The sequence below is a fragment of the Camelus dromedarius genome, unplaced genomic scaffold (assembly GCF_036321535.1).
Source record: "Camelus dromedarius isolate mCamDro1 unplaced genomic scaffold, mCamDro1.pat HAP1_SCAFFOLD_183, whole genome shotgun sequence".
In the NCBI taxonomy this organism is placed as follows: domain Eukaryota; kingdom Metazoa; phylum Chordata; class Mammalia; order Artiodactyla; family Camelidae; genus Camelus; species Camelus dromedarius.
This window is the reverse complement of record NW_026989846.1, coordinates 565,840-593,237: the sequence shown is the minus strand read 5'-3', so window position 1 is coordinate 593,237 and position 27,398 is coordinate 565,840. Positions and strand designations below refer to the sequence as shown.

General features: G+C 42.7%; 1 long non-coding RNA gene across 2 annotated transcripts in view; it reads right to left on the bottom strand.

Moving 5' to 3' along the window:
• Positions 1 to 1,066: 1,066 nt before the first annotated feature.
• LOC135320924 (uncharacterized) overlaps positions 1,067 to 27,398 on the bottom strand; it is a 34,188-nt gene continuing 7,856 nt past the window's right edge. Inside the window, exons 2-8 of one of the 2 annotated variants that reach the window (XR_010380295.1) lie at positions 17,448 to 17,550; positions 12,705 to 12,947; positions 12,052 to 12,191; positions 6,021 to 6,108; positions 4,550 to 4,839; positions 2,142 to 2,424; positions 1,067 to 1,137 (exon numbers count right to left, since the gene is read on the bottom strand). This is a non-coding gene — a long non-coding RNA (uncharacterized LOC135320924). The remainder of the gene's footprint in view (positions 1,138 to 2,141; positions 2,425 to 4,549; positions 4,840 to 6,020; positions 6,109 to 12,051; positions 12,192 to 12,704; positions 12,948 to 17,447; positions 17,551 to 27,398) is intronic. The other variant, XR_010380294.1, reaches the window with a different exon arrangement.

Genomic DNA, 27,398 nt, shown 5'->3' with positions numbered 1-27,398 from the left:
GTAGCAGGCCTTCCCGCCAGGCTCCGGGATGCCGGGGGCCATGCGCTGCACGGGGGCCACCCACTTGAAGAAGATGGACTTGCAGTGGAAGCCGATCAACTCATAGAGCTCGGAGAAGATGCTGCACTGCTGAATTCTCTCCTAGGAACGCTGAAGCACAGGGAGAAAAGCAACAAGCATCTGAACGAAACATGTAAGTGAAAAAAGACACGTAAAAAAGGTTTTCCCATAAAACAGAGACCTGATGACACAGGAAGGAAGAGGAAGGCTGACTTCGTGCACTGATGGGACCGGATGCAGAAATGCAGGGAAGCAGCGCTGTGCAGATGCTCCAGACCCCCTCCGGCCCCACCTCTCCACGTTCATCCTGTCCTTTTCCTAGAAAGGCCTGTATTCCCTGAAACAGAGGAATCTGCTCCCTACACATGAGACGCAGAGAAAGGAAGGAGCAAAAGAAAGGAAAAGTAAAGGAACAACGTTTCATCTAGACCCTAGTATTTGGGCAGGACTTTCACCAAAAACACATCTTCTCAAAGCACAGAGCACACAGTGAGAGGCTGACAGAGTGACTGCGACTTCTGCTCCTTAAGCACCAGCTACCTGCCAGCACACGCTGCGCCCCTTACTGAATCATTACAATCATCTCAGAAACTATTACTACCCCGTCTCACAGGCAAGGAAATCTGAAACTCGGGGAGGAATTATTATCATCCTGGACAATGTCCCATGACCCAGAATTGTCAGTGCCTCCACAGACCCTGGACTAAAATTCTCCACTTCACCATGGGCCCTGAGCCTCAGGCTGAGGCCACATCAGGTCTGCACAGGCCCAGAGCACGAGTATGTGGGACAGGGAATGGTCCCACTCGAAGTGCCAGGCCAAGGCCCTCAGAAACCTATGAAATGAAACCAAATCCCCAAACTCATTTCCAACCCACTGCCCTGTCCGGGAGGACGGCTCGGCACATCTGTGCTGTCACCTGTGCACAGGCTGAGAAAGGGGCCCAGACAGGACGTGACATCCCAGTGGAAGTGGCTTGGAGACCGCTTCATCACAGGACAGACGCTCCCGGCTTCCAACGTTAACTCTCCATTCCATTTCCAACTGGAAAGTAAGTTTAGACTTGTTTTCCTCTCCTAGAAACAAAGAGAGTGGTAATATCAGCAGGAAACTCAAGACTGAGGAAGAGTCTCCTGGCCATCTGGAAGGATAGGCCGGGGAGGGAACAGAGACAGGGACCAGAAAGACCCGTGTTCCAGTCCAAAGTCTGCACGTCACTCGCTTTGACAGTTTACATTTTAATACAGGTGAAAAAATCTAATTATGATTGCTGGGAAAACTAATTGAAATAACGTATGCCACTAGCATACATCTAAAATCCTTAATGAGTGTCCCAGAAATGGAAGTGATCGTGGTTAGTTACTGTCTGCCAAGTCTTGGGTGCTAAGCCCACATCAGCCAGCCAGAGATGTGCCAGAGAATGCCTCACCAGCTAGCAGCCTTCTCCAACTTGGAAACTCACAGTGTCTGAAGAACAGGCAGTGGTGGATGCTTTGGGACACTCTGGAGGTAGCACTCCAGTGATGACTTTAAAAAGCTGGGGAGAATTTAGGGGACCATACATTTCAAATACAGAAAACACATTCCATGTCTGCCCACATTCATCTCTAGCCATGATGATTCAGAGAGGAAATACATATTCAAACGTACACCATTTTCCCACATAAGTGCATCAAAACAATTTGGAAAGAATGTAACTTTCTTCTCTAGATCACACAGCGGGGATTACAAGGTTTGTACTGAGAGCCCTACTTGTAAAACATCTGCTAACATAACTGGGTCCACTATCAGTCCATTCAAAGAGAAGGATGGAAAAGAACAAAGCCAAGCTAATACACTCCGGTCTTTGGTGGGTTACAATGTCACAAAGGAGACGGACAGGTCATCAAGGAACCACCCTGCCGTGATCACGGAGCCGGGTAACGGGGTTGGCGGCAAGATGTACGACGCAGCCGCTGCTGTGCCCGCACTTCTAGGCAGGTATCCAAAGTCACCTCTACATGGCGTCCAATGCTTGTGCCCACGTCCTCATCACCTGAGATGTATTTAAGAGAAATGAAAACTAATAAACGGAAAATACCTTTGGTGGGCACACCGTCCAAAGAGCAAAGTCACAGTTTGACAACTGGCCATCCCGGTTCCCTGGGATTCATTCTTGGAGAACCTTAAAAACCACTCCTCTGTCCTCAAGAAGTGCTGCCTACTTGTCCAATCTTTGGCTCAGGGATACAGCACGTTCACGTGGACTTCAATGTCTGCACAGATTTGACTGTCTTTCTCCAGGTTCATTTGTCCATTCTGAAGAGGCCTGAGTTAAGTCCATCTTCTGTAAGATCAATTCCCTCCAGTGAAACTCATCGAGCCTGCAATTAAAAGCCAACTGAACAGGACTGTCCTCAGCTAAAAATGTCACCCACCCTTCACTGCTTTCTTAATTTCCTTTCCTGGCTAATTGCAACAGACTAAAACCTCCCTCCACCCAGCTCCCCAACTATGTCAAACAGAAAGTAAGGTCCATAAAAGAGGAGACAACTCCATAGTCACCTCTGATCCTAGCATATACTAATGTCAATAAATAGAACTATGATTATGGATTCTTTCCTTTAAAACCTTTCTGGTTATTTAAATGAGACCTTGGAAGAGAGCTGTTTGGGTCTAGTATCATGATCCAGAAGACTCAGGAGGCCTTTTTCGGAATGGCTGTTCACTGATTCATTCAAAACACAACTTCTCATTACGGGAGGAGCTGTGATTTTCTGCCAGGATATTGTGGTCACTCTCATGCCAGAACAGCTTTAAACTAAATCCTTACTTTGGATTTGTTATTTTTCCCTGCTTCCCCAAAAATTGACTTTCCTTAATTTCTTGCCTTGAGGAATGATATTTTTCTTCCTTTCTAATTCACCCTTTATTAAACAGGATTCTCAGGATGTGCTTGGCCTTACATAGGATGAGCCATCCAACTCCCAGTTTGAGAGGCCTGGGGCTCACCTCCCGCCCTCCTGCCAGGGCAACTAACACTCAGTTCAGGAGCCAACCAGCACCCCAGGGCTTCTAAGGCTCGCGTATCTCCCAGAATCCCTGCTTTCTGGTATGACTTGGATTCTGAGGATTTCCCCTCACTTTCTTGAAAATTAGCTGTGCAGCTTGAAAGATGAGGAAGGAAGGATTTATTTCTTAATCAGCATTTTAAGGAACTTGTGTAATGAACGTTTTCACGAGTTTCTAGAACCCTCCATTGCCGAGACAGAAAACACAATAGATATTTTCTAAATTTAGGTACCATGTGCATTGTTTCTTTGCTTTTGTTTTCTTAACTACTAACACACATTTTTTAATTAAAAAAAATAAGGCCCAAAATAGGATAGAAACTTGAAGGGGCAAACAAAATTTAAGGGCAAAGAAAGAAAAATGATAAGTACTCTACAAAGTTAATATAATACATACACTATGGATCAGATCAGCAATTCTCAGTAACAGCTAATTGAAACATGACCATGAGTTAAACGTCTCTCCTGTCAGGAGATGACCAACAGATAATAGAATTAAAACAACAAATTAAAATTCTAAGTCTGGCGAGGTATAGAAGGCTACCAGCTAAATGTGTCTTCTTCTGGAAAAGAGGGAGGCTCACCAGCTCTTTGCTGTGGAGCCTGAGCCCAGGGGAGGGCGGTGAAGAACCGCCCTGTTAGTATCCAATTAACAAAGTGGGTGATGAATAAAGAGATGTGAGCTTTGATGACAGAGATGATACTACTATTCACTTGTCCTGTATAGTATGTTTTCACGTTCAGTGATCAATACCTCGACGTCCTCAGGGATTGAGATTATAGGAAAATGCACTGCCCGGGCCCAGACCTCCTCTGTGAGCTTGTGACACTGCACTTAGATGTCTCAAGGGCAAGTCAAACTCCACCTGCAAAGAGCTGACTTCACGGTGCTCCTCCCATAGCCGTCCTGCCCAGGGCCCCTGTTTGGGAGGGAAGGTCTCTCTGCCCCTCCCAGCTCAGGCCCATCACTCACAGATGTGACTGGACCCCTCCTTCAGGGCTCAGATTTCCTCAGTCACCGAGCCCCACCACCCACACCTGACCTACCAGGTACTCACAGGCACTCCCTCAGCACTGACTCTGTGCTGGGGACCACGCTGCACACTGTGCGAATGTTATCTCACTGGATCTCCACAGCAGTCCTGGGAATTGGGTACATCACTGCTTCAATTGATTAGATAAATTGTTTCACTTCCTTGAGTGCGTCATCCAAAGTGACACGTCTACTGAGCCACAAACATGGGACTGAAAACCACTTGAAAATTGAACACTGCTACACCTTGCAGCCACCCTACTCTGATTCGTCACATCACTTTCTGCCGAGCCTACTGAATGTTTGCAAGCATTCTACAAACACAAAAGTGATCTACGAGAGCACCCCACTCCCCTACTTAAAATCTGTCAATGACGGTCCACTGCTCTTCAGAGAAAGCCTCACCAGGCCTGAGCACAGCCCAACGGCACGGCATCCTCGTTCCCTGCGTGGCCACGCTGCCTCACCCACCACGCAGCACAGTACCGTGTCCAGGACTGGGATGCTGACTCCGTACAACACGGGGCTCGTCTCACTCGAACAATGATCACCCTCTTCAGTGGTCACCCTCTTCAATGCTGACTCTCAGAAAAATGTTTTCTCAGGATGAATCAATATCTTTTTCCTTACAACTTCCAGTCATTGATAATGAGCTCCCCCAAAAAGAGAGAAGACTTAATCCTCAGTCTCCTTATCTGTAAAGTGGGAATAGCAAGGAAATATGTAAGATTTTCAGAGAAATAAATTTCATGTGAGACTGAGGGACAATTCCCAACATACAGTAAGCACTCAATATGGGCTTACTTAGTATTAATAAGAATATGTTGCATTCCAGCAACCTTAAATCAATGTTTTATGGCTTTGTCCAACAGACTACTGACAAACAGTTGGACGAACCCCTTTGAGCAGATCAGCACAAGTGTATTGGGAGAGGTAAGTGCTGCCTCCAGTTACAGCTCAAACTCTTACATGTTGTTTGAGCATTTAGTTGTCGTTATTGAATAAAGACAGGTGTTCTTTAGTCAAAGCTCCTGAAACATAAATCTTCAAAGATAGATACAAATTAGGTTTCAAGTACAACATTCTCACTAGAAATTATTTGAAAATGATAGTCTTAGCTCCTCTGTACATCAAAAGGGCATGTTCTTAATGTATCTGACTATATACACTGAAAGGATTGTTTAAAGGAATTAAGATGAAGCCATCCTAAATAAGTTCTCAGTATCATCTGCACAAAGCCCCACCCAAGGGTCTCATTTCTCACTTCCACATAGGTGTTGAGGTAGTTTAACCTGGGTCTTGGTTTTTTATAACACAGGGGAGGGAAGAGTTGTGGATAGATTTATGCAGCAAATATAAACCTAGTGTATTTGATGTGTAGGAATCCTAGAAATAAACAAATTGATATATAGTCCCACCCTTAAGAAGCTCAGCCTTCCCATTTACAACAGCATTAAAAATAAAATGGGAGATACATTTAACAAAAATTTACAAGATTTGTACATTGAACAATTTGAAGTATCACTGAAAAAATTTTAGAAGATCTACATATATGGAAGACATCCCATGTTCATGGAATAGTAGACAATATTATTAAAAATGTTAAGACTCCCCAAAGTGATCTACAAATTCAGTGGAATTGCTATCAAAATTCCAGCTGACTTCTTTGCAAAAATTGAAAAACTGATCCCAAAATTCATATGGAAGTGCTAGGGGCCCAGGACAGCCAAAGCAATCTTGAAGAAGCAGAGCAAAGTGGGAGGAGTCACTTTAAATTTTACTACAAATCTATAGTACTGAAGTCATTATGGTACTGTCATAAGTTTGGATACATAAATCTATGAGACACAGTAAAAATTCCAGGGGGGAAACTTACATTTACAGTCAGTTTTCAACAAGGGTGCCAACAACACTCCATTGAAAGAATAGTCTATTCAATGAATGGTGCAGGGAAAGCTGGGTATCTGCAGGCAAAAGAATGAATTTAGATTCTGAAACCCCCTATTGTATATAACAAATAAAAATTAATTGAAAATGGATCACAGACAGAAACGTAAAATCTACACCGATAAACTTTCTAAAAGAAGACATAGTATAAATCTTTGTGGTCCTAGGATAGGTTATGGTTTCCTAGATACAATACCAAGAGCAGAAGTGATAAAAAAAAACCAGATAAACTGGACTTCATCAAAATTAAAACCACTTGTTACAAAAGACATCATCAAGAAAGTGAAATGAAAGGGGAAGTGGGTAGCTCAAGTGATAGAGTGCATGCTTGGCAAAAAATAAATAAATAAATTAAATAAATGAATAAATCTAATTACCTCCCCTATAAAGAAATTGTCTTAATGTTTAAAAAAAGTAAAGTGGAATGACAATCTACAGAATAGTAGAAAAAATTTGCAAAGCATATATCTAATAACAGACTAGTATCCAGGATATAAAACGAATGCTTACAACTGACCAATACAAAGAAAATCGACCCAATTTTTAAATTTACCAAGGAATTAAATAGATACACAAATGGCCAATAAGCATATGAATAGATGCTCAGCATCACTAGTCAAATCAAAATCAAAATGAGATCTCATTTTACACCCGCTAGGATGGTTATAATCAAAACACGGACAATAACAAATGTCGGTCAGGAGGCAGAGGAAAGGGAACCCTCAATATGCAGCCATTGGAAAGGGGCAATGGTGCAGCTTCTTTGGAAAAGTCTGGTGTTTCCTCAAAAGTTTAGTGTTATCATATGGCTCAGCAATTCTACTCCTACATATAGGGTCATCCCTCAGTATCCTCGGGGGATTGGTTTCAGGAACCCACCACCCTGGATTCCATAATCCAAGGATGTTCGAGTCCCTTTACAACCAGCCATCTGGATCCATGAAGTGGAAACTACAGCTATGGCGGGCCAACTGTGCAGCCAACAGAATGAAAACATATTCTCACAAAAGCTTGCACATCAATATTCATGGCAGTATCATTCAGAGTAGCCAAAGGTTACAAACAATATCCATCCATCAATGAATGGGTAAAAAAATTATCAAGAATAGTCCCAAAAAATTTTGGAAATTGAATCTTTGACAAAGGAGGTGAGAACATACAATGGAGTAAAGACAGCCTCTTCAGAAAATGGTGTAGGGAAAACTGGACAGCTGCATGTAAATCAATGAAGTTAGACTACTCCCTCACAGCACACACAAAAATAAATTCAAAATGGCTTAAAGACTTAAACATGTAGACAAGACACTACAAACCTCTTAGAAGAAAACGTAGGCAAAACATCTGACATGCATCTCAGCAATGTTCTCCTAGAGCAGTCTACTCAAGCAATAGAATTACAAGCAAAAATATACAAGTGGGGTCTAATTAAACTTACAAGCTTTTGCACAGCAAAGGAAAGAGTAAGCAAAACCAAAAGACAACCTATGGAATGGGAGAAAATATTTACAATAAATGAGACTGTCAAGGGGTTAATTCCCAGAATATACAAACAGCTTTTACACTTGATAAGAAAGAAAAATAAACAATTCAATCCAAAAATGGGCAGAAGTGCTAAAGAAACTTTTCTCCAATGAAAACATGCAAATGGCCAATAGGCACATGAAAAAATGCTCAATATCATTATCAGAGAAATGCAAATCAAAACTACAATCAAGTATCACCTCACACCAGTCAGAATAGCCATCATTCAGAAGTTCACAAACAATAAATGCTGGAGAGGCTGTGGAGAAAGTGGAACCCTCCTACACTGTGGTGGGAATGCAGTTTGGTGGAGCCATTGTGGAAAACAGTATGGAGATTCACCAAAAGACAAAAAATTGACTTCCCCTATGACCCAGCAATCACACTCCTGGGCATATATCCAGAAGTAACCCTAATTCAAAAAGACACTTTCCCCCAAATGTTCACAGCAGCACTATTTACAATAGCCAAGACATGGAAACAACCTAAATGTCCACTGACAGATGACTGGATAAAGAGGTTGCAGTATATTTATACCATAGACTACTACTCAGGCATAAAAAATAATAAAATAATGCCATTTGCTGTAACATCAATGGATCTGGAGAATGTCATTCTAAGAGAAGTAAGCCAGAAAGAGAAAGAAAAATACCATATGAGATCGCTCATATGTGGAATCTTAAAAAAAAAAAAAGAAAAACAAAGAAAGAGAAACTTATCTACAGAGCAGAAACAGACACAGAGACATAGAAATCAAACTATGATTACCAGAGGGGAGACGGTGTGGGAAGGGATAAATTGCGAGTTCAAGGTTTGCAGATACTGATTTTGTATAGAATAAACAGCAAGTTTATACTGTATAGTACAGGGAAATATGTTTAATATCTTATAGTAACTTATGTTGAAAAAGAATATGAAAATGAATACATGTATATTCCTATATAACTGAAGTGTTGTGCTGTAAACAAGAAACTGATGCAACATTATAAACTGACTAGACTTCAATGAAACTATTTTTAAATAGACCAAAAACAAAAAAAAAAGAAAAAAGATATTATTAAACCAAAAGAATAAATTACTGTTTCAGGCTACAACATGGATGAACCTTAAAAAAGTATGCTGAAATAAGCCAGACACAAAAGGACAAATACTGCCCTTTTAGGTGAAGTGTATCTAAGTGTTCATTGTACTAATCCTGTAAATTTTCCGGAAGTTTCAAGTCTATCAAATTAAAAATAAAGTGTATTATTCATTAAAAACATAAAACGATTCCTCACAGGAGGGCTTTAAATAATAAATGAAGAAATGCATGTAAATCTCCTGGAACAACACTTTGCACGTCCACAGACAGTCACTGCTGTCACTGCCACTCAGAAGTTGGTACCAGCGCTGATGAGAGCTGCCTCCACTCGCTGCCCTGTAGACAGGAGTGAGGGCCTTGGCTCTGACAGGCAGGGTGACCTGGAACCTGAGTCAGACACAGCCACGCCCCAGACTCTGTGTTACCCAACTTTCTTATACAAACTGCTACATGTAACGTAAACACGCTAGAGGGATGTATCTTACAACATAGGCAATACAGTCAATGATTTACAATAACTATAAATGGAGCAACTATTGTACACCTGAAACATATCATATTGTAAATCAGTTATACCTTTAGAAAAAATTAAAAAATAATGTAAAAATGTTATAACTTTAATATCAGTCCGGTTTTTAAGTAACTACTAAACAGCTTAGAATGTATAAAAGCATTTAAGTGTGATATTTATTTACATAAATATTTACTTTCACCCTCCTGCTAAAAGAGAATTTAAACAATTTTTTAAACACAGCTTAACAACCATAACAAAAAGACAAAAGTGAGAGTGAAAAGAATATGGAGATTCAATAATTAAATGAAACCAGGGGGAGGTAAAGTCATAAAAATGGATGCCATGAAGTCAGGGTAAGTGTTAAAGGCCAATTAGAAATTCAGCTGTAAGATTTTTGGCAGCTAAAGCAAAAAGAAAAAGATGAAGGGGCGGGTGGTAGAGCTCAGTGTTAGAGCATGTGTATATCATACACGGGGTCTGGATTCAAGCCCCAGATGGACTTTAGATGGACTTTAGACTCAACCCTCACCCTCCAGGTAATTCAAAATACACACCGACAGAGTGCTATGGACAAGATTTTTTTTTTTAAACAAATTCCTGAAACACTAGCAGGTCTTGGTTCTACTGAGACACAAATGGATTATGTGTATAATGTTTCACAAAAGCCCTAAAATATTATCACCCCAACTTGACACATCAAGAAACTGAGGTAGAGAAGTTTATCACATTGTACAAGATTAAAGAGAGGACACGACAGACACCATATTTAAATCCAAGCCCCTGCTCCACTGCTCACACTAGAAAGTGTGACATACTGCCGCTTTCCTGCCCTCTCCCTGCAATAAATCTCTGAAGAGTCTTTTCTGTGCCACCTGGAATCACAATCACATCAATTTTCCACAAACAGCAATGTCACTCCTTGGAGGACGTATCAAAATCTAAAGGGTTGGGATGGGAGGAGAGATTTGCATTTTCTGTTTCTCAAAGGAAATATGGCTTTAAAAGAAACTGAAAATCACTTATCTAGTCTAAGCCCTCATTGTGCAGAGAAAGAAACGGAGGGTCAGAAGAGATGAGGAAAGGTCCTCATTAATAAATATTGCCTCAGCGCAGCACCAAGCCAGCCCTGGGAACTTCTAGGGGAGGATCTGGGAGGCCCAGGAGAATGAGTGTTAGAAAACGGAAAGAGAAGAAGCATAAAAGACCCTGTCTCTACACCACCATACCATGAAATTCCACCAAATTACCCATTATGGGTGCAGCCAATATTAAGGTGGGCTAAACAGGTTATAGAAACCTGGAAGTCTCAACCATAGTGGAAATTCCAACATTTACTATGTTGTTTTCCCAGTTCAAGCATCAACTCAGTGGGCACTCTGTACCAGGGAGTACACTAGGCCTGGAGTTCTCCCAAATACAGATCTCTATTACCATGTGTGCAAACAACATAAAGGCCACCAGAAGAAAAGTGCCCACAGATAAGATGGAATTACTGAAGCTGAAAGCAGCCAAAGAGCATATATTACTAGGAAAAACGGTGCTGCTAGAAATGGACTCATGGACATAGAAAGCAAACTGTGGTTAGCAGCCAGGAAAGGGGGGATTAACAGATGCACATTAATAAATATAAAATAAATGACAAGGACCTACTATATAGCACAGGGAACTATATTCAATTTCTTGTAATGACTTGTACTAAAAACAATCTAAAACTTATGTATATACATATGCATATGTTTATAACTGAATTTCTGCTGTACACCTGAAACTATCATTGTAAATTGACTACACTTCTATAAAAAATAATTTTAAAAAATAAGTAAAAATAAAAGCAACGCCATTAAGAAAAAATAAAAGAATACTCTAATCCCCTTAGCTGTAGGTGCTGGAGAATCCTGGTTGCAAGTACCAAGTCCACTGGATCACTCCAGCACTGGCTGTCACTCTTTCTGACCATCAGAGAGTCACTTGGCTTCACTGAGGTTACTTTCCTCCCCTGTGAAAGGCAACAGTAGCAACTAACGATGTATAGAATCTCATCATTCACAAGCCCAAAAATTAGTGAGGGCTTCCCATGGGCCAGGCTCTGGAGAGATGGAAAGATACGGTTCCAGATATATTCATGTTTAGAAGAAATTTATGCCATAAAGACATTAATTCTTCCTGTTTTGATAGACAAATGCATTGCAATTCTGATTAGAATTCCTACCAGATTTTTCATGGAATGTAACAAGTTATTTTATGGTCAGGAATAGCCAAGAACCTTCTTTAGAACCACCACTGGAGAGGGGTGGATAGGTCACTCATTTCCTCTGGTATTTCTGATGTGATGAAACGTTCTGGAATAATAATTGTTGCACAACTGTGAATATGCTAAAAGCTGCTGAATTGTACCATATAAATGGATGGACTTCATGGTGTGTGAAAAATATCACAATAAAGCTGTTATATGAAAAAATATTTCTTGACAATTATTTTTCCCTCTATACTACTAGTCTGCCCTACAATTTAAGAAAAACAAAAAACCAAAACAAGCCAAACTGTGCCAGGAGCTCTTTAGGACTGCAATATCCCTGGGTCTCCAACGCCCCTGGTGGTGCTGTTCCTGTTAAAATACCCTAGCTGGGCTGCTCTAGTTAGGGACGGTAACTATCTTTTTAAAATCGACGGTCACACGTTTCACCCTGGGAGAGGGAAGGAAGGAGGATGTCACAGCCTCATAGCTTCAGCACATTTTTAACTGAACCAAGCCCTGCTTTCAACACTGTAATCCCTCGCACTATAAAAAAAGTGACATAAACAAGCACCGCCATCATAACACCTGAAAGTGTTCAAGATACTTACCTGCGGCAGAAACACTGAGGGAGGAGATAGAAGCTCGCTCAACACTGAGGATCCCTTTTCCCGACTCCACTAGGAGAAGCTGGGCGTTACAGCCGGGGGCTCTCAGCCGGGGGAGCAGTGCCCACGCCACTGAGCTGGTCCTGAGGGAGCGGGAAAGGGAGAGGAGGGCAGCCCCGGGGTCGCGGGGCAGGGAAAGCGGGGGGTTGGGGACGCGTGCTGCAGCCCCACTCGGAGTCCAGCCCCAGCCCCAGCCGCCCGCCCCCATCCGGGTCGGCAGACCACGCCCGCCCGGGACACAGCCCGCCCAGGTGTGGGGACTGCCCGGCGGCCGAGGAGAGGAAGCCCGGGAGGAGAGGACTGGCGGGCGGGAGAGGGGAAGGGGACGCCACCCGCGGACTGAGTGGTGCCCGGCTGGGTGAGAGGCGGCAGGTGCACACCTGGCCCTGGACAGGTTTGGCCGGGGCCCCGGGGCAGGTGGCGCAGGCAGAGGGGTCTGGCCCGAGCAATTCAGCTGAACACAGGCTGACTGGCGCCCTGGGGGGCTGTGACACGCAGACCGCCCTCTCGCAGTCGCCTGACCCCTTTCCCGGGAAACCCCACGTTGCACTTCCACAGCCGGTGACCCCGGCCCAGGGCAGGAGCCAAAGGCCTACCGGGCGACAGAGCTGAGAAGGTTTTGGGGCCGATTCCTGGCTCGGAGCTGGAGCTTCCAACTCGGGGTCCAGCTGGCACTGACTGCCCATGCGCAGGAGGGCCAGCGATCCTCTGGGTTCTGTGAGGGAAGGTGGGGCAGCGAGGGAGGGAGAAGATGGGAGGGGGAGGAGAGGAGGGGGAGGGGAGGAGGGGAAAAGTGGAGGGAGACAGATGGACAGGAAGAGCAGAGAAAAGGGAGGGATCTGGAGAGGGGAGGGGAGTAGCGGAGATGGAGAGAAAAAGCTTTACCTCTGGGGGCACCCCGAAGGAGGAGGCAGTCCTGCCTCTGTACCCTTCTGTAACCCTTCAAGGCCCGCAGCTCACGTTTTACCTCTCTGATCCAGCCCTCCTTCCGATGCTTCTGCAGAACCCCTAGGGTTATCACACCCATTGCCCCACACGGAGCTTGGTTTTCTGTTTCTCTGGGAACCAAGCACCCGCAGGTGTTGTCGCTCAAAACTACCTTGGGAAGGGTACATATTCCCCTTTTACACGCTGGGAAACAGGCAGGCACGATCTCTGCCTTAGCTCCACTGTCCCAGGTGTTGGGCTGGCGGGGAGCGGGGTGGTACAAGATCAGAGCCCCAGACAGAGCAGACTGCCTGAGTGTTGGTGCATAGTCCCCATCCCTCCTGGGTAAACCACACCCCACCCTAGTGGAACCATCAAGGGCTCACAGTAGTTCCCTGGGTGTGGGAGAGCTATCCTCATGTGAAGGAAAAGCCAAGCTGGGCTAACAAGCTAAGTCACAAATCTAAGTGTGATAAGTGTCGGTTTACTGATCTAAATTCTGCTGGGCTAACTCATAAATCTGAGGTTTAGTGTCAGTTTACTGGGCTTACAAGCTAACTCGTAAATCCAAGCTCAACAATTGTCAGTAACCTGAACTATTACAAGTAGATAAGCTCTAGTGTACTGATTCCTTGCTTTTTGTTGTTTGAGCCTTATTGGCTAATACCCCCTTACTTGTAATTAACCCTTTAAAACCTCATGTGCACGTCTCGGGGTGCTCATAACTTCGGAGCAGAAACCAGTCTGAGTCCGCCGGCATAATAAATCTGAGTACACCAACACTCCGAGTGGTGCTTGTTTCTTGGCTGGCCTGTTGTTTCCATAACACTCAGTTCCAGTGCCCAGCTTGCTAGGTAGATAAGAGTGTTACCAAATCCAAATTCATTCTCCTCAGTGCAGGACAGGCCAATAAGTTGGGAGACCAGGTGTTGGAGCATGGAATAGCAAGTTTCTGTAGACCTAGATGGCAAACTAATGTCCTGGAAAACCATCTCCCCAAGTCAGAATTCAGGCTCCTTTCCTACATGCTTGGTTGTTGCAATCTTCTTGGTGTAGGAATTCCTTATCTTTAGAATCCTTTGTTCTTGCAGCTATCTGCCTGGGTCAGATCCCTGTAAACCTCCAACAAAACAAACGTTATTTTCTATTCTGCAATTTGTTATCTTTTTATGAATGAAAAAGTGTTAAATATCCTTAAAGGTCAGGGCCTTCAGAATAGGCTCTCCTATATATTTCAGGCTCTAGGCAACATTGTTTTACAAGCAAGATGAAGCCTAGGAGACAGAGCATAGGGTTAAAGTCAAAGGAACAGATCTAATATGGAGTCAGATTTGTTCTGTTCTATTACCCAGGCAGAAGCCACTTGAGGATTTAAATCCCTTTAAGTTAAAAATAACTAAAACTTTAAAGGAATTTACATACATAGGTGGAAATGTGCATAGCCTATCTGGAAAATCACACAAAGATTAGTAAATAGTGGCATCTCCAGGGAGGGCTGAAAGAAGAGAGCATGAGAGGAAACTTCTTTCACTTGTGTATTTTTGTGCTCTGTTTGAATTTTTTAAAAAAATTTGCATGTATTTCTTTTTCAGTTAAAAAAATGTGTAATCGAGCAAAGGAGTAATTAGCTCAGCAAATACAGCAGCCATGGAATCACTGAGTCATCACTTTTGATTTAAGCCAGGAAGCATTTATTGACTCTCTCCAATGTGCCCAGTGGTGTTTTAAGACTTCTTTTATTATTTTTATTAATTATTATTATTATTATTATTATTATTATTATTATTATTTCTGTTATTGTTATTCTATGAAATAATAACAAGGTATCCCTCACCCCTGCCCATGGCTGGTGGAAAACCAACTGAGTTTTTATTGAGTTGTTTTCCAAGGAGTAGAGATGAGTTATAAACAGAGCACATCTTCAGGGCAAAACAGTCGGAGTGGTTTTCCAGCACGCCAGACAGCTATGAAGGGTTTTCAATAGAGGCGCCCAGAGGCTGAGAGAGAAAGCCTCCAGGACCCTACCAAAAGCTGCCCAAACTGCCTTCTCCATGGTACTACTGAAATAGGAAAAAACAAATCTGACTCCATATTTGATCTGTTCCTTTGACTTTAACAAAGCCAAGTTAATACGCTCTGGTCTTTTCATGGGTTATGATGTCACAGAGGAGACGGACAGGTCAACAAGGGACCACTCTGCCGTGATCACGGATCCGGGGAGCGGGATGGGCGGTAAGATGTATGATGCAGCCATAGCTGTGCCCGTGCTTCTAGGCAGGTACACAAAGTCACCTCGACAAGGTGTCAAACACTTGTGCCCACGTCCTCATCACCTGACATGTATTAAAGAGAAATGAAAACCTATAAAAGTCCAATATACTTGGTGGGTACACCGTCGAAAAAGCAAAGTCACAGTTTGACAACTGGCCATCTCGGTTCCCTGGGATTCATTCTTGGAGAACCTTAAAAACCACTCCTCTGTCCTCAAGAAGTGCTGCATATTTGTCCTATCTTTGGCTCAGGGTTCGAGCACATTCAAGTGAACTTCAATGTCTGCACAGATTTGACTGTCTTTGTCCAGGTTCACTTGTCCATTCTAAAGAGGCCTGAGCTAAGTCCATCCTCCATAAGATCTATTCCCTCCAGTGACAGCTCATTGAGCCTGCAATTAAAAGCCAACTGAACAAGACTGTCTGTCCTCAGGTAAAAAGTTCACCCACCCTTCACTGCTTTCTTAATCCCCTCTCCTGGCTAATTGCAACAGACTAACACCCCCCTCCACCAAGCTCCCCGACTATGTCAGTTTGTCTCCCCAAGGAGAAAGTAAGATCCATAAAAGAGGGGACAACTCCATAGTCACCTCTGAATTCCTAGCATATAGTAATGTCAATAAATAGAACTATGATTATGGCTTCTTTCCTTTAAAACCTTTCTGGTTATTTGAATGAGACCTTGGAAGAGAGGTGTTTGCGGTCCAGTATCTTGATCCACAAGACTCTGGAGGCCTTTTTCGGAATGGCTGCTCACTGATTTATTCAAACCACAGCTTCTCATTCCAGGAGTAGCTGTGCTTCTCTGCCAGGAGTTTGTGGTCACTCTCATGCCAGAACAGCTTTAAACAATATCCTTACTTTGGATTTGTTATTTTTCCCCTCTTCCAACAAAATTGACTTTCCTTACTGTCTTGTCTTGAGGAATTTTTTTCCTAGTTCACCCTATAGTAAACCATGCTTCTCGGGTTCTGCTTGGCCTTACATATGATCAGTCATCCAACTCCCAGTGTGAGAGGCCTCGGGCTCACCTCCTGCCCTCCTGCCAGGGCAACTGAAACTCAGTACAGGAGCCAACAGGCACCCCAGGGCTTCTAAGGCTCACGTATCTCCCAGAATCCCTGCTTTCTGGTTTGTCTTGGCTTCTGAGGATTTCCCCTCACTTTCTTGACAATTAGCTGTGCAGCTTGAAAGATGAGGAAGGAAGGTTTTATTTCTTAATTAGCATTTTAAGAAACTTGTGTAATGAAAGTTTTCACGAGTTTCTACAACACTCCATTGCCAAGACAGAAAACACAATGGATATTTTCTAAGTTTAGCTATCATGTGTATTTTTTCTTTCATTCTCTTAACTACAACAGACATTTTTATATTAAAAAAAATAAGGCCCCAAATAGGATAGAGACTTGAAGGGGCATACAAAATTAAAGGGCAAAGACAGAAAAATGATAAATACTCTACAAGGTTAATATAATACTTACACTATGGATCAGATCAGCAATTCTCAGTAACAGCTAATTGAAATATGACCATGATGTAAAACGTCTCTCCTGTCAGGAGATGGCTAACAGAAAATAGAATTAAAACAACAAACTAAAATTCTAAGTCTGGCGAGGTACAGAAGGCTACCAGCTAAATGTGTCTTCTTCTGGAAAGGAGGGAGTCTCACCAGCTCTTTACTGTGGAGCCTGAGCCCAGGGGAGGGCGGTGAAGTGAGCTCTGTAAGTACCCAAATAGCAAAGTGAGTGATGAATAAAGAGACGTGAGCTTTGATGAAAGAGATGATACTACTATTCACTTGTCCTGTAAAGTATGTCTTCACGTTCAGTGATCAATATCTCAGCATCCTCAGGGATTAAGATTATAGGAAAATTCACAGCCCGGGCCCAGACCTAAACTTTCAGCTTGTGACACTGCACTTAGATGTCTCAAGGGCAACTCCAACTCCACCTGCAAAGAGCTGACTTCACGGTTCTCCTCCCATAGCCGTCCTGCCCTGGGCCCCTGGTCGGGGGGCAAGGTCTCTCTGCCTCTCCCAGCTCAGGCCCATCACTCACAGATGTGACTGGACCCCTCCTTAAGGCCTCAGATTTCATCAGTTACCGAGGCCCACCACCCACACTTGTCCTACCAGATACTCACTGGCACTCACGCAGCACTGACTCTGTGCTGGGGACCACGCTGCACACTGCGAACACGTTATCTCACTGGATCTCCACAGCAGTCCTGGGAGGTCGGTACATCACTGCTTGAATTGATTAGATAAATTGTTTCACTTCCTTGAGTGCATCATCCAAAGTGACATGGCTACTGAGCCACAAACATGGGACTGAAAACCACTTGAAAATTCTACACTCCTACACCTGGCAGCCACCCTACTCTGACTCATCACATCACCTCCTGCTGAGCCTTCTAAATGTTTCTAACCATTCTACAAGACAAAAGTGATCTACAAGAGCACCCCACTCCCCTACTTAAAATCTGTCAATGACAGTCCACTGCTCTTAGGAGAAAGCCCCCCCGGGCCTGAGCACAGCCCAACGGCCTGGCATCTGCGTTCCCTGCATGGCTGCGCTGCCTCACCCACCATGCAGCACTACACTGGCTGTGCCCAGGACAAGGATGCTGACTCCGTACAACCCGGGGCTCATCTCAATCAAACAATGATCACCTTCTTCAGTGTTCACCCTCTTCACTGCTGACTCTCAGAAAAATGTTTTCTCGGGGTGAATCAATATCTTTTTCCTTACAACTTCCCATCATTGATAATGAGCTCCACCCAAAAGAAAGAAGACCTAATTCTCAGCCTCCTTATCTGTAAAGTGAGAATAACAAGGAAATATGTGAGGTTTTAAGTGAAATAATATTCATGTGAGGCTGAGGGACAATTCCCAACATACAGTAAGAACTCAATATGTGCTTACTTAATATTAATAAGAATATATTGCATTCCAGCAATCTTAACTCAGTGTTTTATGGCTTTGTCCAACAGACTACAGATAAATTGTTGGACGAACCCCTTTGAGCAGATCAGCCCAAGCATGCTGGTAGAGGTAAGCGCTGACTCCAGTTACAGCTGCAGCCACCCAGCACTACGGGGCGGGGGCAGTTTGCTCAAACTCTTACATGTTGCTTGAGCATTTAGTTGTCATTAATGAATAAAGACATGTGTTCTTTAGTCAAAGCTCCTGAAACATAAATCTTCAAAGACTGATTCAAATTAGATTTCAAGTACAACAGTCTCACTAGAAATTATTTGAAAATGATAGTCTTAGCTCCTCTGCACATCAAAAGGCATGATCTTAATGTATCTGACAACACCGAAAGTGTTGTTTAAAAGAAATTAAGATGAAGCCATCCTAAGTAAGCTCTCAGTATCATCTGCACAAAGCCCCACAAAAATGTCTCATTTCTCACTTCCACATAGTTGTTCAGGTAGCTTAACCTGGGTCTTGGTTTCTTGTAACACGGGGGTGGTAAGAGTTGTGGATAGATTTATGTAGCAAATATAAACCTAGGGGATTTGCTGTGTAGGAATCCTAGAAATAAACAAATTGATGTATAGTCCTACCCTCAAGAAGCTCAGCCTTTCCATTTACAACAGCATTAAAAATAAAATGAGAGATACATTTAACAAAAATTTACAATATTTGTACATTGAACATTTTGAAGTATCACGGAATTAAAATTTAAAAGATCTACATATATGGAAGACATCCCATGTTCATGGAATGGTAGACAATATTGTTTAAAATGTTAAGACTCCCCAAAGTGACCTACAAATTCAGTGGAATCGCTATCAAAATTCCAGCTGACTTCTTTGCAAAAATTGAAAAACATACCAAAATTCATATGGAAGTGCAAGGGGCCCAGGACAGACAAAACAATCTTGAAAAAGCAGAGAAAATTTGGAGGACTCACTTTAAAGTGTACTAAAAAGCTATAGTACTAAGTCATTATGGTACTGACATAAGTTTTGATAAATAAATCTATGAGACACAATAAAAATCCAGGGGGAAATATCTTACATTTACAGTCAGTTTTCCACAAGAGTGCCAACAACACTCCATTGAAAGAATAGTCTATTCAACAAATGGTGCAGGGACACCTGGGTATCTGCAGGCAAAAGAATGAATGTGGAATCTGGATCCCCATATTTTATATAACAAATAAAAATTAATTCAAAATGGATCACAGACAGAAATGTAAAAACTAAACTTATAAACTTTCTAAAAGAAGACACAGTATAAATATTTGTGGCCCTAGGATAGGCTTTGGTTTCCTAGGTACAATACGAAGAGCACAAGTGATAGAAGAAAAAAGCAGATAAACTGGACTTCATCAAAATTAAAACCTTTTTGTTATAAAGGACATCATCAAGAAAGTGAAATGACAGGGGAATCGGGTATCTCATGTGATAGAGTGCGTGCTTAGCAAGAAAAATAAAATAAGTCAATACATCTAATTACCTCCCCTATAAAGAAACTGTTTTAATGTTTAAAAAACTAAAGTGAAAAGACAATCTGCAGAATAGGGGAAAAATTTTGCAAAGCGTGTATCTAATAAGAGACTAGTATTCAGGATATATAACAAATGCTTACAACTGAACAATACAAAGAAAATCGACCCAATTTTTAAATTTGCCAAGGATTTAAATAAATACACAAATGGCCAATAAGCATACGAAAAGATGCTCATCATCACTAGCCAAATCAAAATCAAAACGATATCTCATTTTACACCCACTAGGATGGTTATAATCAAAACATGGACAATAACAAGTGTTGTTCAGGAGGAAGAGATACCTTATATGTGGCCAGTGGAAAGGGACAATGGTGCAGCTTCTTTGCAGAAGTCTGGTGTTTCCTCAAATGGTTAGAGTTATATGGCTCAGCAATTCCACTCCTACATGTAGAGTCATCCCTCAGTATCCTCGGGGGGTTGGTTTCAGGAACCCCCCACCCTCGATTCCATAATCCAAGGATGTTCGAGTCTCTTTACAATCAGCCATCTGGATCCATGAAGTGGAAACTACAGATATGGCTGGCCAACTGTACAGCCAACCGAATGAAAACGTATTCTCACAAAATCTTGCACATCAATATTCATAGCAGTATCATTCAGAGTAGCCAAAGGTTACAAACAATATCCATCCATCAATGAATGGATAAACACAATTACCAAGAATATTCCCACAAACTTTTGGTCATTGAATCTTTGACAAAGAGGTGAGAACATACAATGGAGTAAAGACAGCCTCTTCAGCAAATGGTGTAGGGAAAACTGGACAGCTGCATGTAAATGAATGAAGTTAGACTACTCCCTCACAGCATACACAAAAATGAATTCAAAATGTCTTAAAGACTTAAACATTTAGTCAAGACACTATAAACTTCTTAAAGGAAAACATAGAAAAAACATCTGACATACATCTCAACAATGTTTTCCTAGAGCAATCTACTCAAGCAATAGAAATACAAGCAAAAATATACAAGTGGGATCTAATTAAACTTACAAGCTTTAGCACAGAAAAGGAAACAGAAAGCAAAACAAAAAGACAATCTATGGAATGGGAGAAAATAGTTGCAATGAATGAAACTGACAAGGGCTTAATTCCCAGAATATGTAAACAGCTTTTACACTTCATAAGAAAGAAACACAAACAATTCAATTCAAAAATGGGCAGAAGTCCTAAAGAAACATTTCTCCAATGAAGACATACAAATGGCCAATAGGCACATGAAAAAATGCTCAATATCATTATCAGAGAAATGCAAATCAAAACTGCAATCAAGTATCACCTCTTACCAGTCAGAATAGCCACCATTCAGAAGTTCACAAACAATAAATCCTGGAGATGCTGTGGAGAATATGGAACCCTCATACACTGTGGAGGGAATGCAGTTTGGTGGAGCCAATGTGGAAAACAGTACAGAGGTTCCTCAAAAGACAAAAAATTGACCTCCCATATGACCCAGCAATCCCACTCCTGGGCATATATCCAGTAGGATCCGTAATTCAAAAAGACACCTACACCCCAATGTTCACAACAGCACTATTTACAATAGCAAGACATGGAAACAACCTAAATGTCCACTGACAGATGACTGGATAAAGAGGTTTTAGTATATTTGTACAATAGACTACTATTCACCCATAAAAAAAAAAAAATAAAATAATGTCATTTGTAGCAACATCAATGGATCTGGAGAATGTCATTCTAAGTGAAGTAACCCAGAAAGAGAAAGAAAAATAACATATGAGATCACTCACATGTGGAATCAAAAAAAAAAAAAAAAAGAAAGGAAAAACAAACAAAAAGATAAAAATATCTATAGTACAGAAACAGACACAGAGACATAGAAACCAAACTATGGTTACCAGAGGGAAGAGGATGTGGGAAGGAATAAATTGGGAGTTCAAGATTTGCAGATACTCAGTATGTATAGAATAAACAGCAAGTTTATACTGTATAGTACAGGAGAATATATTTAATATCTTACAGTAACTTATGTTGAAAAAGAATATGAAAATGAATACAGGTATGTTTCTATATAAATGAAGGGTTGTGCTGTACACAAGAAACTGATCCAACATTATAAACTGACTAGAATTCAATGAAAGTATTTTTAAATAGACAAAAAACAAAAAAAAAAGAAAAAGGATATTATCAAACCAAAAGAATAATGTACTGATTGACGCTACAACATGGATGAACCTTCAAACTTTATGCTAAAAAAAGCCAGACACAAAAGGGCTAATTGTGCCCTTTTAGGTGAACTGTATCTAAGCGTTTATTGTACTATTCCTATAAATTTTCCGGAGGTTTGAATTCTATCAAAATCAAAATAAAATGTATTATTCATTAAAAACATAAAACGATTCCTCACAGGAGGGCTTTAATTATTAAATGCAGAAATGCATGTAAAGCTCCTGGAACAACAATTTGCATGTCCACAGACAGTCACTGCTGTCACTGCCACTCAGGGGGTGGTGCCAGCGCTGATGAGACCTGCCTCCACTTGCGGCCCTGCAGGCAGGAGTGAGGGCCTGGGCTCTGACAGGCAGGGTGAGCGTGAACCTGGGTCAGACACAGCCACGCCCCAGACTCTGCGATAACCAGCTTTCTTATACAAACTTCTCCATGTAACATAAACACACTACAGGGATGTGTCTTACAACACAGGGAATATAGCCAATGTTTTACAATAACTATAAATGGAGCATAACAATAAAAATTGTGCAACTATTGTACACCTGAAACTTATATCATATTGTAAATCAGCTCTACCTTTATAAAAAATTAAAAAATAATTTAAAAATTTTATCACTTTAGTATTCAATTCGGTTTTTAAGTAACTACTAAACAGCTTAGAATGTATAAAACATTAAATTGTGATAAGTTTGTTTACATAGTTATTTACTTTTAGCCTTCTGCTAAAAGAGAAATTAATCAATTTTTTAAACACAACTTAACAACCATAACAACAAAAAGACAAAATTGAGAGTGAAGAGAAAATGGAGATTCAATACTTAAATGAAACCAGGGGAAGGTAAAGTCATAAAAACGAATGCCATGACGTCAGGGTAAGTGTTAAAGGCCAATTAGAAATTCAGCTGTAAGATTCTTGGCAGCTAAAGCAAAAAGAAAAAGATGATGGGGCGGGTGGTAGAGCTCAGTGGTAGAGCGTGTACTTAGCGTGCATGGGGTCCTGGGTTCAAGCGCCAGGGCCTCTACTAACAAATAAATACACCAAATTACCTACCCCTCAAAAGAGCCCCAAAGAAAAGAAAAAGAAAAATTTCTTTCCTAAAAAATCCTGATATTAAATTTAGATTAAATACTTGAAAAAAAAAAAGAAAAATAGAAACAAATGAGTGACACAAGTGATAATGCCTATGAGATAAATCTGCGGTGGCTGCTGGCACGTCCCCATGTCCCACGTGGGAAAATCTGAAACATCATTCACACCACTCAGAGTCATCCTCAGCCCACACCACCCCTCCCCCTGTTAAATGCAGGAGCACAGGCAGGGCCCGGACTTTGCTCTCTCTGTGTCAACACAGTGAGACAGGATGGAAGGGGGCAGAGCACAGCCATTCAATGAAGGCCACAGCAATTAACATCAATATGGTGAAGGATTCAACCCCCAATAGGCCTTGAGGCTCAGGATGAAGAGATTTAACTTCTAGCTGATCTTGAGCTTCATTATACATCCGTTGTAATAGTAACATGGTGAATAACATGCCCCAAGGCACCATGGCAGTCCCAAGGCTAGCCACAAAATGTCAAAGGTGGGAAATGGCCAACTCCCTGGGAATCCCAGCCCCTTGCCCTTAGGCTGCTCATTCTACTTATTAGCATATGAAACAACCAAGCCCATGAAAACCAGCAACACAGCGCCACCTCTCGGTCACTCCTCTCTCTCTCCCTCTTCGGAGAAGGCCCACACTCTGTCTGTGGATTGTGTACCTACTTTTAATCTGAGCATCAAACCCCCACACCTCGTGGCGTTTCTCTGGCCTTTCTATGTATCTCTCTGAATAAATCTACCTTTACTCAACACTGGCTTGCTCTTGAATCCTTTCCTGCATGAAGCCAAGGACCAACATCTGGCGGGGCACATCCCAGGGTTTCAACCAAAGCCTGGGACACAGCCTTTCTCATGCCCCACGTATTTTTTCTTGTATCAGCAGGACTGTGTTGTGAAGGGAGCTCTGAGGCCCCAGCTAAGGGACAGAAGCAGCCCCCAGGGCTCTAATTGGCGGGCAACCTCTCCCCCAGCAGGGGCCCTGGGGTCTGCCTGGTTCTCTGTGTTTCTTTGTTGTGCTGACTCCCCATCCAGAGAGCTTTCTCTAGGCCTGTCCCCACAAAACCCTTCTCTCCAAAATACAAGCACATCATGTCACAATCCTCTTGTTCAACCAGGAAGTGCTCAGCCCAAATTTTCCTTCCCCAATAAAGAACCTAACTGTCCTCCCTCCCATCCCACCAGTTCTTTCTTTGTGACAACTCTGCACTCTCCACACACCATCGTGAACTGAGGTGCCTTGCTGGCTGGGACAAAGATGTTTCAGTCTCACACAGCCATCATCCTTTCACTTTCCCTTTTCTACCTTAAAAAGCCTTTCCTGAGTCTCCCACCCCTCTGATTCTGAACTTCACAAAGTGCTGAGGTTGCAGTCACTGTGTGCATACCTCCCAGGTTTTGGCTAGGTTTCCTTTGCAAGATCTTCATTAAGGAGCTGCATCAAGAAGTTTAAAGAGGCTATTCTTACATCTGAGCAGAGAAGCCTGCATAAAATTTAAATGGCTTTGAATAGACTGTTAACCAGGGACAGAGAGGTCGCAGGTCCTAGTCAAGAGTGTCATGAGGCAAAATGTTCTTCAAAGGCTCAGAGTGGCTTCTGAACAGGGAGTCAGCAGGGAGGAGGTGCCAGGCAGTGAGTGGGGTGAGTAACACAGGGTATGCTCCCCCAGCTGGAGAAGAATTCAATTTTTTTCTAGTTTTCCAAACAATTTCTTACTACCTTTTTCTCCTATTGTCACATACCATTTCCTACGAATTAAGAAAATCAATGTCAGTCATTTGGGCCACTTGGGAGAAGTTACACGATGCCATTTACAGGGCTGGGGCATGACAGCCAAACCAGTCTAGGTTGAAAGACCAGTGGGGGTATTTCCAAGCTGATTACGGGCATGCAGCAAACTCCCCAGCTTCAATGACCTCATCTCAAAGGTGGGGCCAATAAAACTACCAAGAAAAGTGCGTGATGATTATGGCCAACATCTGTTTACTAGGTAAGTGCCCATGACAGCTGCCGCTTAATGGGGAATGAGTATGACTAACGAGGCCCAGTCTACCTGGTCACACGTGCCCTGCCTTCCTGCCTTGGTGCAGCAGCAGAGCTTGTTTAGCTGAGTTGAACACCCCCAGAGCAGCCCCGACGGGTAAGCTCCCAGCGCTGCATGGCGAGGCCTGTTCCTTTCCTTCTCAGAGATGATCACAGTTTGCAGTCATCTGTTTTTATGTTTATCCTTTTTGTAACTGCCTCCACCCCTGAGTTTTGCTCAAGCAGCACAGGGCCAGGTATGTCTTGCTCCCTGCTGGATATTCTGGGCTGGGAGACAGCCGAGCACACATCTGGCTCAGGTGCTGAAAGGAGAGGGCAGAAGGCCCAGGGGCCCATGCTGAACTGAGGCCCCTGCACCCAAAATTATGGTCTGACTTTGGGCAAATTACACAGTCTTCTTTACCCTGAGATTCCTCATCTGTCCATGAAAATAACTGCCCATGGCACACAGATTTACCAAGATAAAAGGAAATCACCAAATTCACAACCTATTCAAGGGGCTATCAGTGCATCCTCAACAGACAAATGCTGCCTTTATGGCTCTGACACACGTGAAGCAGGACGTCCACACACAGTGAACACTGCTAAGTGCCAGTGTGTTAAGTGCTTCATGTGTGCTATAATACTCTTTAAAACTTACAACAATCCCAGGTAGAAACCAATATTTTCATGCCCATTTCACAGATTCACCAACAGGTTAGGAGAGGTTACATTCTAGTCCAAGGCCCCATGGTGAGGAAATGGCAATTTAAACCTGAATCTGGGCCCAGGCCTGGGCTCCATCTCTCTCCCATCCACTTGACCACTTGCCTATGAAATCCACCTGTCCAATACACAAGTTTGCAGCCGGCCAGCTCTTGAATGCAATGTTTGCCACCGTTTCTCAATGTTCATTAATTACCATAAACTGTTCTCAGAAACCACTACGGAAAAGAAAGGTGGGCTTACGTCCCTGCCCACAAAGAAAAGGAATGTGCAGAACACCTTCCCTACACCACCAAATCCTTTTGTATGCTTCCTCCATGTTTATGTTTGCACACGGCTTATTAAATTAGAAGGTACCTGAAGTAATTCCATCTCGGTTGCTTTCCAAGTTTGCAGATTATCCATAATCTTTCTGTGACCGAAAATACTACAGTGTGAATGAAAATACTGCAACCATGTCAGTAAACAAAGAATGCTGAAACCAAGTCATCAGTGGCTGCCAACACACCCCAGCGAGGACAGGCCTGCAGCCCAGCCTCTACAGCCACTCACAACGGTGCCCTCTGAGCAGACTCAGAATAAGAAAGGACAGGATACTTGCCCTAGATAGCTAGGTGCTTGTCTAAAGAATGAATTCAGTGAGTCAAAATGTTTGCTTCCTCCCACACATGGAAAAGCACTAAATTCTTGAACTTGAGATACCTGGCTTTCTTTAGATAACAAGCAATCTTTTATTGTTCCAACAACCTTGTCTTTGTTGTAAAGCTCCTATATATCCTAGCTCCTCCTCAACCTCTTGGGAACAGTCCCTCCGAGCGATCTGAGAGGCTGTCATCCCGGCTCGAGTCCTCCCGCCAAATAAACATAACTCTTAACTTTTAGGCTGCACATGTATTTCAGTCAAAAGTTTTGGACACCAGGAAGGGACCCAGAGCAGACTTCTCTCCAGCTGAACTCTCAGAGTTACCGGAGCCTTGGTACCAGCATTGGCACTTTGTGCCCATCTGCCTCCTTGGGGAATCCAGGTGAATTTGGGTGAGTCTCTCCTAGTTCTCGGATCTCCCATATTGGTTGATGATCCTGAGTTTTATTTGGCAGTGTATCCAGGTACCTGGCCCTCCAGTTGAAAGATACTGGGGGAGAATAACCCACCCAGTGGAGACATACTGGGTGGGGCCTGGTTGAAAGATAACAGGAAACACCCATCTTGAGGAGACGTCTGAAGTGGGGCTGGTGGAAACATACCAGGAAAATACTCACCCAGTGAAAACGTCCTGAGTGGGTCCCAGTTGAAAGACACTGGGTTCAGGACTAAGTGGTTAGGTAAGAAGCTGGTCTAATGTTGTCCTCGATTTGGTTACCTCCATTGAATTTTTCGGAATAAAAGTAAAACTCTTATGAGGAACCTTTCAACTCCAAAAATGGGACCCTCCTCCTGGCTGGTAACAGCATTCTTGGGTGATGGAGAAACTTTCAGGAATGGTAGAGGCAAAGACTTCATGTCATAGTGTTGTCCCTGCGGGAAATCTTACC